We start from the raw sequence: 16,803 nt of genomic DNA, 5'->3' as shown, positions 1-16,803 counted from the left end.
ACACGGTTACAATCCCTGGGTTGGCAAGATCTCCTGGAGTAGGAAATGACAACTTGCTCCAGTATTCTCACCTGGAAAATTCCAAGGACAAGCTACAGTCTCTGGGGTTGCAAAGAGTCTGACACAACTGAGCACCAAGACAGGAGGGGAAAGTGATCTGAGAGGTAGGAAGCACTATCCTGGCCCAATCCTAATACAAATAAAGTCAGTGTTGGCAGCACTTGCCACTAACTAGCTACTTGACTTAGATTAACTGTGGAATCCTCACAGTCACCCAGCAAAGAAGATACTGCCAACACCCCCATTTTATGGCTGAAGAAACTAAAATTCAGGGAGCCAAGCAGGACTCCCTCACCCTGAGCTGAATAGCAGAAGAGCATAATTTGAGCCTGAACCATCTAAATATTCCAAGTCTCTGTTCTTGCTACATCATAACTGCTCCCACACGGAGTCTCTATGGTTGGCTGGCAGAGCGGGGGTGGCCAGGCTGAGGGGTGTGCCTGGCTCATTGAACCCTGGCACTTAGTAGGTGCTCAGTGAGCAGAAGCAATAAAAAAATATGCATATCACATCTTCTTCATCCATTCAACAGTCGATTGGCAGTTAAGCTGCTTCCATATCTTGGCTATTGCAAATAACACTGCAGTGAACATGAAGGTGCATATTTTTTTGAATTAGTGTTTTTGTTTTCTTTGGGAAAAGTACCTAGAGATGGAATTTCTGGGTCATATGGTAGTTCTACTTTTAACTTTAGAGGAATCTCCATACTGTTTTCCATAGTGGAGAAGGGGACGACAGGATAGGATGGTTGGATGGTATCACTGACTCGATGGACATGAGTTTGAACAAGCTCCGGGAGTCAGTTACAGACAGGGAAGCCTGGCGTGCTACAGTCCATGGGGTCGCAAAGAGTCAGACACGACTGGCCGCTGAACTGAACTGAACTACATCAATTTACATTCCCACCACATTGCGCAAGGGTTCTCTTTTCTCCACATCCTCTTGAGTTCATTTCCAAAGTTTCACTTTTCAAATCTATCCGTCGTTGTCTTCTGCTGTGGAGTCCTATGATTTCATGTGGCGCTATTTCTTTAATCATTGAAACATTAGTTCCTGTGGAGTGTCTTCCAGGTTGCTCTATTATATCAGAGCCTTGGGGTGCTAATCCTCTTATTAATTGTGTTTAGCTAGCTCTCTCTCGGGGTGAATGGTTTCCTTTGTTTGTAATATTTATTTTCTTAGAAGCTCACCTTTAGTGGAATCTGGTTTTTCTGTGGACAGACTCTGCTCCCTGAATCACCTACATTTCCATGGAGGATAATTTTGCACTTTGACCTGCCAGGGACCCCCAAGGTTACATCATTCATTCATTCCTGTCTTTGTAGGTCCATTTCTCAGCTCAGGAAGTCCTGCACCATCTAGCAATATAAATGCATACACGCTTCAGAAAGGCATGTGCGTAGGCTCAGGTTCTCAATTGATACCCTCTCAGCCCCACCCCGAAACTTCCTGTAGCTTGCTTTGGTGGGTGAAGTCATTTGGTCTGTGTTTCACCAAGAGGAGGTATTTTCACTCCCCCTCTTGTCTCACTTCTGTCCCTCAGTTCAGTTCAGTTCAGTCGCTCAGTCGTGTCCGACTCTCTGCGACCCCATGAATCACAGTACACCAGGCCTCCCTGTCCATCACCAACTCCCGGAGTTCACTCAAACTCATGTCCATCAAGTCGGTGATGCCATCCAGCCATCTCATCCTCTGTCTCTACTTCAGACAGTGTTAAAACCCCAACCCAGTTTGGTCTCAACCCACAACCTGATGCTCATCTCTGTGGGTCATCTTAATTACAGCTTTAGCTCTCATTTCCCTCTTCATCTTTAGTATCTGGGATTGTCCCTTTCTTTTGTTTGAGCTCAGCTGTGTATTAAATAAAACCTTTTGTTGAAAGGTACCTATTGGTTTGGGACTTCCCTGGTGGTCCAGCGGTTAAGACTTCACCTTCCAGTGCAGGGGCACAGGTTCCATCCCCAGTTGGCTTTATTTAATAAACAGCTGAGCTCAAACAAAAGAAAGGAATAATCACAGATACTGAAGATAAAGAGGTCAGGAAACTAAGATCCCACATTCCTCGTGGCAAAAAAAAAATCACCATACAAAACGGAAGCAATAGTGTAACAAATTCAATTGTTGTTTAGTCACTAAGTCACTCTTTGCAACCCCATGGACTGTAGCCCACCAGACTCCTCTGTCCATGGGATTCTCCAGGCAAGGATACTGGAGTGTGCTGTCTTGCTCTCCTCCAGGGTATCTTCCCCACCCAGGGATCAAACCAGTGTCTCCTGCATTGGCAAGCTAGTTCTTTACCGCTGTGCCTCCATGGAAGCCTGACAAATTCAATAGAGATTTTACGTGCTATGCTTAGTCACTCAGTCATGTCCAACTCTTTGCGGCCCCATGGACTATAGCCCACCAGGCTCTTCTGTCCATGGGATTCTCTAGGCAAGAATCCTGGAGTGGGTTGCCATGCTCTCCTCCAGGGGATCTTCCCAACTCAGGGATCAAACCCAGGTCTCCCGCACTGCAGGTGGATTCTTTACTGTCTGAGCCACTTTAAAAAAAAAAAAACCTATTGGTTCAATTTTTTGATGGGGAGAGATTTCCCCGAGCCCAGTCCGACAGTCTGCAGATCACAGGTCCTGCCCACCTGCCCAGGTCATCTCAGGCCACACATCCCAGTCCCTGGCCACTTACCCATCCCGTGCATTGGCCCTGTCCCCACCACAGGGCTTTTGCACATGCCGTTCCCCCTCTCCAGAAGTCCTCCCCTTCTTCCTTGCTCCATAGGAGTTTCCTTATCCTCGGGGAAGGCCTCCCCACACCCTAACTAGTGGAGGTTTTCTCTCTAGGTCTCCCGAACCACAGCCTGGCGCATCTGTTGTTTAAGACACTCCTCAGGGGCCATTTTACATTTATTGGGAGTTGGGATTATCTGGGAAACCTTGAGCCTCCTGAAGTTAGAGACCAAGTGTATTGAGCTCTGCACTGCCCCCAACCTCTTCTCCTAGGAATGAAGCATGGTCACCATGTCATTAATTTTGTTACACAAAAGCCATGGCAGCATCTTTTGGAGAGTAAGCATGTGCAATTCCTTCTCTTTATGTGGATTTCCTCATTTAATCTTTGCCACAACCCTTGGAGGTAGCTACTATTATCCCCATTTTACAGATGAAGAAGGTGAGGCCCAGGAGGCCTTTTCCCACACTGAGAGGTGGACAAGTCAAGGGATTACTTCCCTATAACACAGGCGAGAAAACCAAGGGCCAAAGAGAGTAAGAGGGTGCCCATATCACTGGCAAATTAGCCATGGGGTGACCTGGGCCCCGGGCATTGCTCCAGCTGCTTCCTTTTTTCTCAGCCTAGGAACCCTGGGTCAGCTTCAGCCCTTCCATCTCCAGAGGCAGATGACCACAGTGGTTCTGACAGGCCCCCTTCCAGGCCATGGGAGCCCCTCTGTGTCTCCCACTGCTTTCCCACAGCGTCCTTGTCAACCAGGCCCAGGTAACTGTCTTCAGCCTCAAGATGCTCAAGCTCTCCTATGACAACAAGAGTATCATGGTTCTACCATGATTGTGTAAGTCCCCTCCCGACACCCAGGCAGGCAAGTTTTTGTGGCTTTCACTTCAGAAGAGTAGGGTAGAGATAGAGGGAGGTGGGAGGCTGGAGGGTGGCAATTCCACCCACACAGATGGGCCTCTGAAAGCTCCAAGTTCTTCTCACTGCCCCTGCTGTGACTGGTTGTGTTTCTAAAACATGACTGTCCTCTTGATCATCAAAATCGTACAAGTTATGGATGGGGTATCCCTGGTGGGGGGGCGGGAGGGAAGTTGACAGTTTTAGTAATATTAGATTTCTTAAGCTGAGTGGTAGGACGGGGGTGTTTGTAACACAGGTCCCCAAACCACTGCCCATCTCTATTAGGGCCACATGACTTTCCAAATCCAGAATTCTGTGGATTTTAGACAGTAGTACAGGGTGCATACACACTAGATGTATTGCAGGACATGCCCCTGGGATCACGGTGGCCCCCTACAGTCAAGTCCACTGATATTTCTCAGCATATGAATGATCGCATGAAGCAAGATAAGTATTGTATTAATGTTATAAACAGCCTTCCATCCAAGTGGTCAGGTTTGCTGACAAAATGTAAAAAATCTTGCAGCCTTCAGAGCTTGTTTGATTTTGTCTTGTAAATGGGATTGACAACGTTAGTTGTGGAATGTGAGATCTTTGATCTTCATTGCAGCGTGAAGGAACTTTTAGTTGCAGCATGCACTATCTAGTACCATGACCAGGGATTGAACCCAGGCCCTCACCAGTGGGAGCACAGAGTCTTAGTCACCGGACCACCAGGGAAGTCCCTTCAATATCTCTTCATACATGAAAATGACAGCCAACTGTAATGTAGGCATATGGTGGGAAATAGAGAAAAGTATAAAGGAAAAAACTCACCATGCTCATTCATGGCCATCACCCATTTGTCATAACTAAGAGATCAATGTGGGTTCGTTGCTATTAACCACATTCCAGACTTTGAATTTCACAAGTTTTTTCCACTGATATACTTTTTCTGTCCCAGGACCCAATCCAGGTTAGCACATTGCCTTTAGGTTTTTTAAAAAAAAAAAACTTTAAAAAAATTTATATTATTTAATTTTTTTTTAATCTGAAAAGTTCAGAGTCCTCTAACAACCAGCTATAAACCCCGTCTCCCAGAATGCCCCTCTTCTTTCCTCCTCCCCTGACTTTTCTCGGAGTGCCCTCTTATTTCTGGCTCCTGAGGACTTCCTTTCTTGCATTTGAGCCTGACTATGGACATCATGCTTTTTAGGAATCTGTTAACCAAGACTTGGGTGTACTGGAGTGCTTCCAGAAATCAGTTTGAAGCAGCTCTTCAGGGGCAGAGAGAGTGCCAAGCAGATGTGTCCTGGCCAGGGAAGAGCAGTGCTAGGGCCGGGCCAGGGGGCCACAGGGGGAGGAATCCCAGGGTGGCTGAGGAGGGGCTGTTTTCTGGGAGGTGGGTAAAGGAATTGCAAATCAGGCCAGGAGTTAGGTTGAGATCATGTCAAGGAGACTTGAATAAAGGAGTAGAAGCACATACAAGGCTTTGGCGTGGGGTGTGGAAGGACATTCCTTGGCTGCCACTGATGCAGAATGGCTGGATTGGGGAGGCGTCAACCTGAACCTTTGTTAAAACAATAAGAGAGTGGAGTGGCCCTCAAGGGTCCTTCATTGCACACAGGGAGCTCCAGAGGCCGAGAACCAGGACACCCGTTCAAGGTCACATGTCACATTCATATCGGAGTCCACAGTGTCTGTGGCCCTCAGCATTTTTGTGTATAGATGAATGGGTTTCCAACAATAGCTGTTTCGTTCTTACTCTGGGCCAGGCCCACATAGTTCCTGACTTCATGAATCATACAGCTTAGAGGGCATGGGCAGTGATAGATAATAACTAACTAGCCAAACAAATAAGGGTAGTGTCATCTGCATATCTGAGGTTATTTATATTTCTCCCAGCAATCTTGATTCCAGCTTGTGCTTCTTCCAGCCCAGCGTTCCTCATGATGTACTCTGCATATAAGTTAAATAAGCAAGGTGACAATATACAACCTTGACGTACACCTTTTCCTATTTGGAACCAGTCTGTTGTTCCATGACTGGTTCTAACTGTTGCTTCCTGACCTGCATACAGGTTTCTCAAGAGGCAGGTCAGGTGGTCTGGGATTCCCATCTCTTTCAGAATGTTCCACAGTTTATTGTGATCCACACAGTCAAAGGCTTTGGCATAGTCAATGAAGCAGAAATAGATGTTTTTCTGAAACTCTCTTGCTTTCTCCATGATCCAGCGGATGTTGGCAATTTGATCTCTGGTGCCTCTGCCTTTTCTAAAACCTGCTTGAACATCTGGGAGTTCACGGTTTACATACTGCTGAAGCCTGGCTTGGAGAATTTTGAGCATGACTTTACTAGCGTGTGAGATGAGTGCAATTGTGCGGTAGTTTGAGCATTCTTTGGCATTGCCTTTCTTTGGGATTGGAATGAAGACTGACCTCTTCCAGTCCTGTGGCCACTGCTGAGTTTTCCAAATCTGCTGGCATATTGAGTGCAGCACTTTCACAGCATCATCTTTCAAGACTTGAAATAGCTCAACTGGAATTCCATCACCTCCACTAGCTTTGTTCGTAGTGATGCTTTCTAAGGCCCACTTGACTTCACATTCCAAGATGTCTGGCTCTAGGTCAGTGATCACATTATCGTGACTATCTTGGTCATGAAGATCTTTTTTGTACAGTTCTTCTGTGTATTCCTGCCACCTCTTCTTAATATCTTCTGCTTCTGTTAGGTCCATACCATTTCTGTCCTTTATCGAGCCCATCTTTGCATGAAATGTTCCCTTGGAATCTCTAATTTTCTTGAAGAGGTCTCTTGTTTTTCCTATTCTGTTGTTTTCCTCTATTTCTTTGCATTGATCACTGAGGAAGGCTTTCTTATCTCTCCTTGCTATTCTTTGGAACTCTGCATTCAGATGCTTATATCTTTCCTTTTCTCCTTTGCTTTTCGCCTCTCTTCTTTTTACAGCTATTTGTAAGGCCTCCTCAGACAGCCATTTCGCTCTTTTGCATTTCTTTTCCATGGGGATGGTCTTGGTCCCTGTCTCCTGTACAATGTCACGAACCTCCGTCCAGAGTTCATCAGGCACTCTGTCAATCAGATCTAGTCCCTTAAATCTATTTCTCACTTCCACTGCATAATCATAAGGGATTTGATTGAGGTCATATCTGAATGGTTTAGTGGTTTTCCCTACTTTCTTCAATTTAAGTCTGAACTTCGCAATAAGGAGTTCATGATCTGAGCCACAGTCAGCTCCTGGTCTTGTTTTCGCTAACTGTATACAGCTTCTCCATCTTTGGTTGCAAAGAATATAATCAATCTGATTTCGGTGTTGACCATCTGGTGATGTCCATGTGTAGAGTCTTCTCTTGTGTTGTTGGAAGAGGGTGTTTGCTATGACCAGTGCATTCTCTTGACAAAACTCTATTAGCCTTTGCCCTGCTTCATTCCGTGCTCCAAGGCCAAATTTGCCAGTTACTCCAGGTGTTTCTTGACTTCCTACTTTTGCATTCCAGTCCCCTAGAATGAAAAGGACATCTTTTTTGGGTGTTAGTTCTAAAAGGTCTTGTAGGTCTTCATAGAACCGATTAACTTCGGCTTCTTCAGCAGTACTGGTTGGGGCATAGGCCTGGATTACTGTAATATTGAATGGTTTGCCTTGGAAACGAACAGAAATCATCCTGTCATTTTTAAGATTGCATCCAAGTACTGCATTTCGGACTCTTTTGTTGACCATGATGGCTACTCCATTTCTTCTAAGGGATTCCTGCCCACAGTAGTAGATATAATGGTCATCCGAGTTAAATTCACCCATTCCAGTCCATTTTAATTCACTGATTCCTAGAATGTCGACGTTCACTCTTGCCATCTCCTGTTTGACCACTTCCAATTTGCCTTGATTCATGGACCTAACATTCCAGGTTCCTATGCAATATTGCTCTTTACAGCACCGGACCTTATTTCTATCATTGGTCACATCCACAACTGGGTATTGGTTTTGCTTTTCCTCCATCCCTTTATTCCTTCTATAGTTATTTCTCCACTGAGCTCCAGTAGCATACTGGGCACCTACCGACCTGGGGAATTCCTCATTCAGTATCCTATCATTTTGCCCTTTGTTACTGTTCATGGGGTTCTCAAGGCAAGTATACTGAAGTGGTTTGCCATTCCCTTCTCCAGGGGACCACATTTGGCTGTGGTCCATGTGATTAGATCAGCTAGTTTCCTGTGATTATGACTTCAGTTTGTCTGCCCTCTGGTGCCCCCTAGCAATACCTACCGTCTTATTTGGGTTTCTCTTACCTTGGTCGTGGAAAATCTCTTCACAGCCGCTCCAGCAAAGTGCAGCCGCTGTACCTTACCTTGGACGAGGGGTATCTCCTCAAGGCCACCCCTCCTGACCTTGAACGCGGAGTAGCTCCTCTCGGCCCTCCTGCGCAGATGACACTACCCTTATGGCAGAAAGTGAAGAGGAACTCAAAAGCCTCTTGATGAAAGTGAAAGAGGAGAGTGAAAAGGTTGGCTTGAAGCTCAACATTCAGAAGACAAAGATCATGGCATCTGGTCCCATCACTTCATGGGAAATAGATGGAAAAACAGTGGAAACAGTGTCAGACTTTGTTTTTTTGGGCTCCAAAATCACTGCAGATGCTGATTGCAGCCATGAAATTAAAAGACGCTTGCTCCTTGGAAGGAAAGTTATGACCAACCTTGATAGTATATTAAAAAGCAGAGACATTACTTTGCCGACCAAGGTCCGTCTAGTCAAGGCAATGGTTTTTCCCGTGGTCATGTATGGATGTGAGAGTTGGACTGTGAAGAAAGCTGATCGCCGAAGAATCGATGCTTTTGAACTGTGGTGTTGGAGAAGACTCTTGAGAGTCCCTTATACTGCAAGGAGATCCAACCAGTCCATTCTAAAGGAGATCAATCCTGGATGTTCATTGGAGGGACTGATGCTGAAGCTGAAACTCCAATACTTTGGCCACCTCATGCGACGAGTTGACTCATTGGAAAAGACCCTGATGCTGGGAAAGGTTGGGGGCGGGAGGAGAAGGGGACGACGGAGAATGAGATGGCTGGATGGCATCACCGACTCTGTGGACATGAGTTTGAGTGTACTCCGGGAGTTGGTGATGGACAGGGAGGCCTGGCGTGCTGTGATTCATGGGGTCGCGGAGAGTCGGACACGACTGAGCGACTGAACTGAACTGAACTGAACTGAGCCAAACAAAAGACTATGTAACCACCCATTGTGCCTGGAGCTATGAATTAAAGACAGGTGATCAGAGAAGGGGCTTATAAACTCATAACCCCAAATTAAGAGGCTATTTGAAAGTTATCCAGTGCTATGGGTCTCGGACTTTGGCCTGCATCAGAATCACCTGCAGGGGTAGTTAAAACAGATTCCTGGGCTTATTCTCAGTTTCTAACTTGGTGGGCCTCGGGTGGAGCCTAGGGTCTGCCTCTCTAACAAGTTCTCTCCCAGGTGGTACTAATGCTGCTGGTTGAAGGCCACACTTGGTCGCCGGAGTATAAAAACTCAGTTAAATCCAACTGCCAGCAGATGACGTATCACTTGGCTTTGCTGATGGTTTCATTTCAGAGGTGGAGGAAGTGAGCCATGTGGGGAAGTCCTGGTACCCGTCCAAACCTGAAAGAAGCTGTTGAGAATGTGGATAAGTGAGACTCCAGGAGAGGAAGAGCCACGTGATCCCCCAGCTGCAGGTCCTGGGGAACTCCCTTCCGTTTTCAGATGACTGATGCTAGGCTGACCCCAAGAGACCCGGGGCCCACTGCTCCCCATACCTCTCCCATCGCTCAGCATGGAGAGTCAAGGGTCCTGGGCTTCAGGTTGCTGTCTGCTCTGAGGAGGGCCCCCTCTCACAGTGAACCTAGTTTCTTCCCCACCCCCACCCCCACTGCCCCGGAGATATATCTACTGGGCTGCTGTCTGCAGGCCTCTGAGCCTTGCAGTTGCCCAGCCTTGAGACCAAAGAAGAGCCAGAGAACAGCAACAGAGCCATCAACTGTTCATTAGACAGGAGATCTTAAGCAGGAGGTCCTGGAGGGACTGGTTATGGTAGACAGAACGTGGCAGCAGGGGAGAAGGAGGCTACCATTTATAGAATAACTGACATCATGTGGGCTCATCAGTTACCAGGGAAACCAGCAGCTAGGGCGTGTCCCTCGCCACCCTTCAGGTTAAGGACCACGACCATCTGAACCACTTCGAGGGCAGGTGTTTCCCTTTAATAAACTAGCAGGTGGAGCCCCAGGGCAAAGGTATTCCTGTGAGTGCGGTGTAGGTGAAGCAGAGGGTAGTTGAGCAGGGGGTGGACAAAGAGCAAGTGAACTTCTAGAGTGGCCTGACCAGACACCATTCCTGCCCTCCACGCCTCCTACTCCAGGGAGATGTTCTTAAACCTCTTGGATTCTGCAGTGGGGTGAGTGGTTGGCTCAGCAAATCCCGCCCTGGTCCCTCTGAGGTCGAGCACAGAATACTGGTGGGGAAATACTGTTCCTTCCCTCCAGGATTTATGACCTGACTTCTGGCAAGGGAGAAGACTCCAGAGTCGTGATTGGGAGGAAGAGGTGCCGTGAACCATGGAAGCAGGGGTGAGGGGAGGTGGGGACTGGGATAAACCGGAAGGGCCTGCCCGAGCAGAGGCCTAGCAGCGGGCATGGCAAATCCCATGAGCGTGCTCAAAAAGTCTCTCTGCGGATGCCCTAAATATAGACAGGAGCACTTGGAATAATTCCTAGAGTTTCTTTTCTGGGGGATGGGAGCACAATAGAGGGCCAAATTCTCATCTTTCTTTCTTTTTTTTTTGAAGTATACTTTTTAAAATCATTGTGATTTTTAAAATAGTTTTTATTTATTTATTTTTGGTTGTGCTGGGTCTTCGTTGCTATGCTGGCTCTTCTCTAGCTGTGTGAGCGGGGCTACTCTCTGGTAGCGGTGCGTGGGCTTCTCATTGCGCTGGTTTCTGCTGTTGTGGCTCCCAGGCTCTAGAGCACAGGCCATAATTGTGGCAGCACGTGGGCTTCGTTGCCCCGAGGCATATGGGATCTTCCCGGATCTTGGATGGAACCTGTGTCTCCTGCGTTGGCAGGCGGTTTCTTTACCACTGAGCAACCAGGAAAGCTCTTCAGGATTAAACTGACTTTTTCCCACACTGACCAAGGTAGGTGGTCTTGGCAGACCTGGAGAAATAAGCCCCATAGTATCTCATGTTTTAAAAAATAAACCAGAGGGCCCTGCTGTCTGTCTGCAACGAGACCAGATGATCCTTCCCTAATCTCACGACCCTTCTGCCTGTGTGTCTGTTGGAAAGACAAAGAGATTGGAGAAATGGGATCCTGGTGATGTCAATTAAGGGGGTGGTGAGGTCAGGAGAGCTCCCTGGGCCTTGGATCCCCTCTGTGGATGGGACGATAGTCACAGCACACACACACCCCCACCCCAGGGCCTAGGAGGGACCACTTGGGAGATGTACCACTTGGGGGGTGGGGGACAGGAGGAGAGGATGGGTTAGGATGTAGTTTTTCATGGACATGTGGATGAATGCCCTGCAGGCCATGGGGCCATCTGCCCCATGGGTCACTCTGTGCCCGGGGAGGTTCACCGTGGGCCTGTGATCTGTGGAGCAGTGTTGAGTCTGCCCAGAACTTCCTGTGGATGAGCATCACCACTGTGGGTGCCCTTTGAGGTTGGGTCTCCAACGTGTGGTCTGGAGGAGGGTTTGGGGGCACATGCCTGAGAGTGAGGCTCTCGCTCTCCTTCTAGGCTCTTCCCAGGCAGAGCTGCAAGTGCCCCTGACTCTCAGTCATCGAAGCTTAGTGGTCCTGGATTCCCACTCTCAAAGTGCCATTCCCCACGGATCGCAATGCACACCCACAACCCGGCCAGAGCACGGATCTGGCTCCTGGTTCAGTGGAGAATATTGTCTCTGTCACCCCATGGATGGTTCAACCCATCTCTCTTTTTTTTTCTGGTTGCGCTGGGTCTTCGCTGCTGTGTGCCGGCTCTCTCTAGTTGCAGTGAGCCGGGGCTACTCTCTAGCTGCGGTGCTCAGACTTCTCACTGTGGTGGCTTCTTTTGTGGAGGGGGCTCTAGACTGCTGGCTCAGCAGCTGTGGCGCTCAGGCTTTAGTTGCCCGCGGCATGTGAGATTTTCCTTTACCAGGGATCGAACCTGTGTCCCCTGCCTTGGCAGGCAGATTCTTATCCACTGGACCACCAGGGAAGTCCACACAGGTCTTGCAATGGCACTTCAAGTGGTGGCAACAAGAGCCCTGGGCCGGGAGGCTGAGGCTTGGTTCCTGCGCAGCCCTGGGCCTCATTTTCCCTTCCTGTAAAATGAGTGTTAGACCTGATTATCCCCAAGTTCCCTTTTGATGCTGACCTTATAAGATATTTGTCCACATGACATGACTCTAATGGCAGAATCTCAGGCACCATTACCGGGGTGGGCAGGAGGTATTTTGGAGAAGGCCCTGCCTAGCGCTTTCTGCTGCCTTCCCCACAGGACAGGTTGAGCTGGCCCAGCAGTCTTTTTGAATATCTGCTGCATATGGCTTTGGTAGAGAGGAAGAAAGTTTCACCAGTTCCCAAGTCCTGAGTCCAACATGGAAATTCCAGGCCTTTGTGGGTAGTGACACCAGTTGGGAGACTCACTCTACCCGAGACAGCACCCCCGAGGGGGTTGGGAAGCCCAGCCCTCCACACTGATGCCCCAAGGACAGTATGAGGATAACCAGGCAGCTCCTTCCCCAAAACAGAAACTTTCACCATCATAAGTGCCAGAGAGCTTGCTTGGAGCCTTGCCTCTTGTGGACCACAGCCCAGCCAGGACCCCACAAGGCCCTGGGGCTCATTTCTACTCCAGAAAAGTGAAGCCCCTCAGCTTCTTTCACCATCCTGGGAGAGCATCTCTACACAAGAGATGCAGTTAGCATCTCATCACTGTGGTTAACAGGACATGTGGAGCTGCAGAGCTTGCCAGAACAGCGCCAACCTGCTGAACACCTCTCCCAACTCCTGCCCCTTCCCTCCAAGCCCAGAGACTCAGACCTAGGCTTACATCAAAAGACTGGGAAGTCCCCCAGCACAGCTGGGGGCATCTGCTGCTTCCTCCAGGGAGGAAACAAGGGCTGCCCAAGGCCAGGTCCTGTGGACGCACATCCTGCCACCTGGGCTGCTGACCCAGGAGAGGTTAGGGCCCTTGTGTGGGACCAGCCTTGGGCAATGGGGAATGCAGGGGGAAGGCTTAGTCTTCAAATCTACGTCCAAATACCTTGAAGTATCTTGAAATAGTAGTTTGGAATCACTCTGCCTTGGTTTCCTCATCTGTTAAATGGGATGATAATACTTTCCACACAGTGGTCTGGTGAGGACTAAGTTAGTTTAGAGGGACTATCACATGGCCAAGAGCAGGGGTTCTGGAGCTCCCCTGCTGCTGCTAAGTCGCTTCAGTTGTGTCCGACTCTGTGCGACCCCACAGATGGCAGCCCACCAGGGTCCCCCATCCCTGGAATTCTCCAGGCAATAACACTCGAGTGGGTTGCCATTTCCTTCTCCAATGCATGAAAGTGAAAGTGAAGTCGCTCAATTGTGTCCGACTCTTTGCGACCCCATGGACTGCAGCCTACCAGGCTCCTCCATCCATGGGATTTTCCAAGCAAGAGTGGAGTGGGGTGCCATTGCCTTCTCCACTGGAGCTCCCCTGCTTGGGTCCAAACCCCAGCTTCTTCGCTCTGCTAACTGTGTAATCTCGACATTTCCTCACCTGTAAAAATGGAGATAAAAAGGCTGCCGTGAGGATTAAAGGAGCAAACGCAAGCACCTGGAGTAGGTAGCAGGTGCTCACAAATGTCAAGTATTGGTTTTACTCCACGGAAATGGTGCTTGGCACACAGGATAAACAGTACTTGCCCAGTAAATGTAGGCTCTATCCTCGGTCCCCTTGACTGTGCGTCTTGTGTTTCCTACCCCAGAATTCAAACACACAAGATTCCCTTTGATCTCCCACCTGTAAAATTTTATTACCTTGTTCATACTCAAGTATAAATGACTGATAGTCATTTAATTTATACCAGAGGAGCAGTCACACCTTCAGCCAAAGGAATGATGTGCTGATGGTGGATTCTTGGGCCACCGGCAAGGCTGAGGGTAAGGGGCACTTGGGAAGGTAGCTCTCCCAGAGTCCTTCAGTGATAACCTTATCAGCCGGCCAGGTACCTCAAGGGTAGAAAGGATATCAGGTTCAAGACCCAGCTCTGCTCCTAAGTGCTGTGTGACTTTCAACAACTCACTTGACCTCTCTGAATTTCAGCTTCCTCATCTGCTTAATGGGATTACTTTTCTGCCTTTCTCAACATGCTGTTTGAAATTAAATGCACCTGAAAAGGGTCTGCATTTGTCTCTCCAGATTGTGGTTATTTGTCCATGTGTCTATCTGCTCTCCCCAGCCTGGACAGGGAGCAGGTGTTCCCTGAACATGAGCTGTACTGAAGTGCACATCCCGATCTTGGGACATAACTCCTTCCATGCACCCAGTCACAGTCCACGTGCACTTGCTCACCCATCTCTCACCATGCTCTGCAGTGACCTGGGGAAGCTGGGAATACCCCATTTAGCAGAGGAGGAAACTGAGGCCTGGGGAGGTCAGGGCATTTGCCTGAGGCCAGAAGGCTAGAAGTGGTGGAGCTGGGAATCAGCCACAGGCACTTGACTGCCAAATCTCTGCCATCACATGATATCTGGTCATCAGAGCTGGTGCTAGAAGGGCAGCAGCTTCCCTTCTCACAGGGTTGTGGGATTGGCAGAAAGAGAGCAAACACACTAGGATGCCTCACTCACTTCAGGCACGGGCTACATCAGCCTTAACTGTAGGAAGTCAAGTTTTAGAGATCTCGGGGGCAGGAGGAGAAGGGGACGACAGAGGATGAGATGGCTGGATGGCATCACCAACTCGATGGACATGAGTTTGAGTGAACTCCGGGAGTTGGTGTGATGGACAGGGAGGCCTGGCGTGCTGTGATTCATGGGGTCGCAAAGAGTTGGACACGACTGAGAGACTGAACTGAACGTAGAGGGAATCATCATCACCCTACAGACAGCAAACTTCAGGCTCAGAGAAGTAAACACATTTGGCCAGGAAGTTGAGGAGCAGGACTTGAACCCAAGGATGTCAGACACCTATGGTTGTGCTTGTGACCACTACCTGGCAGTGCCCTCACCCTACACACCTGGCTTGAGAGGCAGGGGGACAGATCTGGGAGTATGAGCTGCTTCATTGTGGGGATGCCAGGGTGAGGTGGGCGGATGGTCTTCCTAGCAGGCAGACCTGTCCAGGGAATGTACCCTCTGCTGGAGGACAGGACCGCCTGGCCCCAGAGGAATGCAAAACGCCAGGGAGCTTGTAGTCAGTCCTGAAAGGGCAGTCGGCCAGCGGCCACTGGACTGCTGCTGACCCCTCCTGGGGGCGCCTTGGCATCCTCTTACTGCTCCTCCGGTCCCCCCTGTCCCCTCCTCCCTCGTCTCTGCCTGTGACCCTTGTGTGAGTTGGGCAAGTTCCTTGACCTCCCTCCTAAATTCGAAGGTAGTGTGTTTAAGCACCGTCCAAAGGATCAAGGGCTCAGTAAGACCAATTACGGTTGTTCTCTTCTCCCCTCTTCATCCTGGAGAGCACTGAGGAACAGGAGGATGGACCCCTGGGGGCTGACTCTCCTCCTCCTACACAGCGAGCATCCCTTCCCACCCTGTCCCATCCCTCCTTAGTCTCCAGGGAGGCAGGGAAAGCGGAACTCAGCCCGGGGTCTACCGGCGCGCCCCGGGGGCGCCCACCCTCATCCCCGCTCCTCGGTGTCACATCCACGGAAGGGGCTTGCGCTCCCCGCGGCCCTTGGTGCCATCTCCGGGTCCCGTCCGCACAGGTGGCTGAGCGCAGGCGGCACTGGAGCGGGTGTGCCGCCCCACCCATCCCGCACCCGGGCACCGAGAAGCCACGTGATTTCCCGGCAGAGGCAGCCGGCTCCCAGAGCCCGGGCCGGGCTGCTCAGCGCCTGCTTTCAGTTTCAAGCGGAGCGCGGCGAAGTCGGAAGCGCAGCCGGTGAGTACGCAGCGCTCCGCGGGGCGAGCGGCGCGGGGAGGCTGGGGTGCGAAGGCGGCGCGGCTGCTGGAGGACTCTGGAGCCCCGCGTTCCCACGGCCAGGTGGTGGCTGGCCAGGCAGATAGATGGTCAAGACTGGGAGGTCGGGCCGGCGGACTGCTGGACTGATGAACGGGTAAACAGCTTGGGGCGCCGGTGGGCAGGGCGGCTGAGCGCCTGCCGCCCTGCGGAGTTTGGGGGACGAGTGGCGAGCCGCAGAGGAAAGCGAGTCCGAGTCACCCGGGTTGGGTTTCGGGACGCGGCTGCGTGCCTGCTCCCTCCCACCCCTCTACACCTTCGCCCCGCTCCTGTCCCCTCCTGAAGCTTCAACTTCTAATTGCCTGGGAAAGAATTCAGAAGTCCCGCTGCTCCTGGCGCGCAGTTCAGACTTTTTAGCCGAAAAAGCTTTTTAGGATGGACAATTCCAAACACGTGCAGTAGTAGCCCTAGAATTTAGGTTGAGCTCTGCAGATAATTGCTGTTTCGATACAACCAAGCCCCGTGTAACCACCACGGTGGTTAGCTTCAACAGACCAGCCCAGTTTCGTCCCTGCCACACGTCATTTTGAAACAAATGGCAAACAGACATCACAGCACCTCAACCGAAAATTTTCACAACATACTAAAAGAGTTTTTAAGCAGACAGAGCCACCGCACCATGACTTTAAGTTTTTTAACAGTAATTCCTTCATGTCAAATCTCCACAGACTATTCCTGATAAATATTTTAACCTCATAAGTAATAGATGAATACACCGGTGGCCGTTTTACTTGCTTTTTGCGTTTTCAAGTCGTTTTCAGCCATTTTCTCACGGAGGGGGAGGGAGGGGGACAAGATCTGAAGTTTGCTGGAATGGCCCTTCTGTGCTGTTTGCATCCATCCTTATGTTTATTTTTTAAGAAGTTGGAGGTTCTGCAGACTCAAAGCAATTTGAAAACCAGTACTTCCCAGCCTCCCAGACCTGGGGATAGCAGAAGGTAGTG

The 16,803-nt window shown here is 49.8% G+C and overlaps 1 protein-coding gene across 9 annotated transcripts in view; it reads left to right on the top strand.

The window, feature by feature from the left end:
* Positions 1-15,683: 15,683 nt before the first annotated feature.
* The window catches only part of NLRC5 (NLR family CARD domain containing 5), an 89,776-nt gene continuing 88,656 nt past the window's right edge, over positions 15,684-16,803 (top strand). For 3 of the 9 annotated variants that reach the window (XM_055412709.2, XM_055412711.2, XM_088830046.1), the window contains exon 1: positions 15,704-15,781. The gene's annotated coding sequence lies outside the window, so the exon portion shown is untranslated. Of the gene's footprint in view, positions 15,782-15,819; positions 15,957-16,803 lie in introns of those variants that run through there. The other 6 variants (XM_055412710.2, XM_055412705.2, XM_055412708.2 and 3 more) reach the window with 5 other exon arrangements.

This window comes from Moschus berezovskii, chromosome 22 (assembly GCF_049115385.1).
Source record: "Moschus berezovskii isolate FMDL1 chromosome 22, NW_MosBer_1.0, whole genome shotgun sequence".
Classification (NCBI taxonomy): domain Eukaryota; kingdom Metazoa; phylum Chordata; class Mammalia; order Artiodactyla; family Moschidae; genus Moschus; species Moschus berezovskii.
Note: the sequence above shows the minus strand (reverse complement) of the source record. Positions and strands in the feature narration are given on the sequence as shown.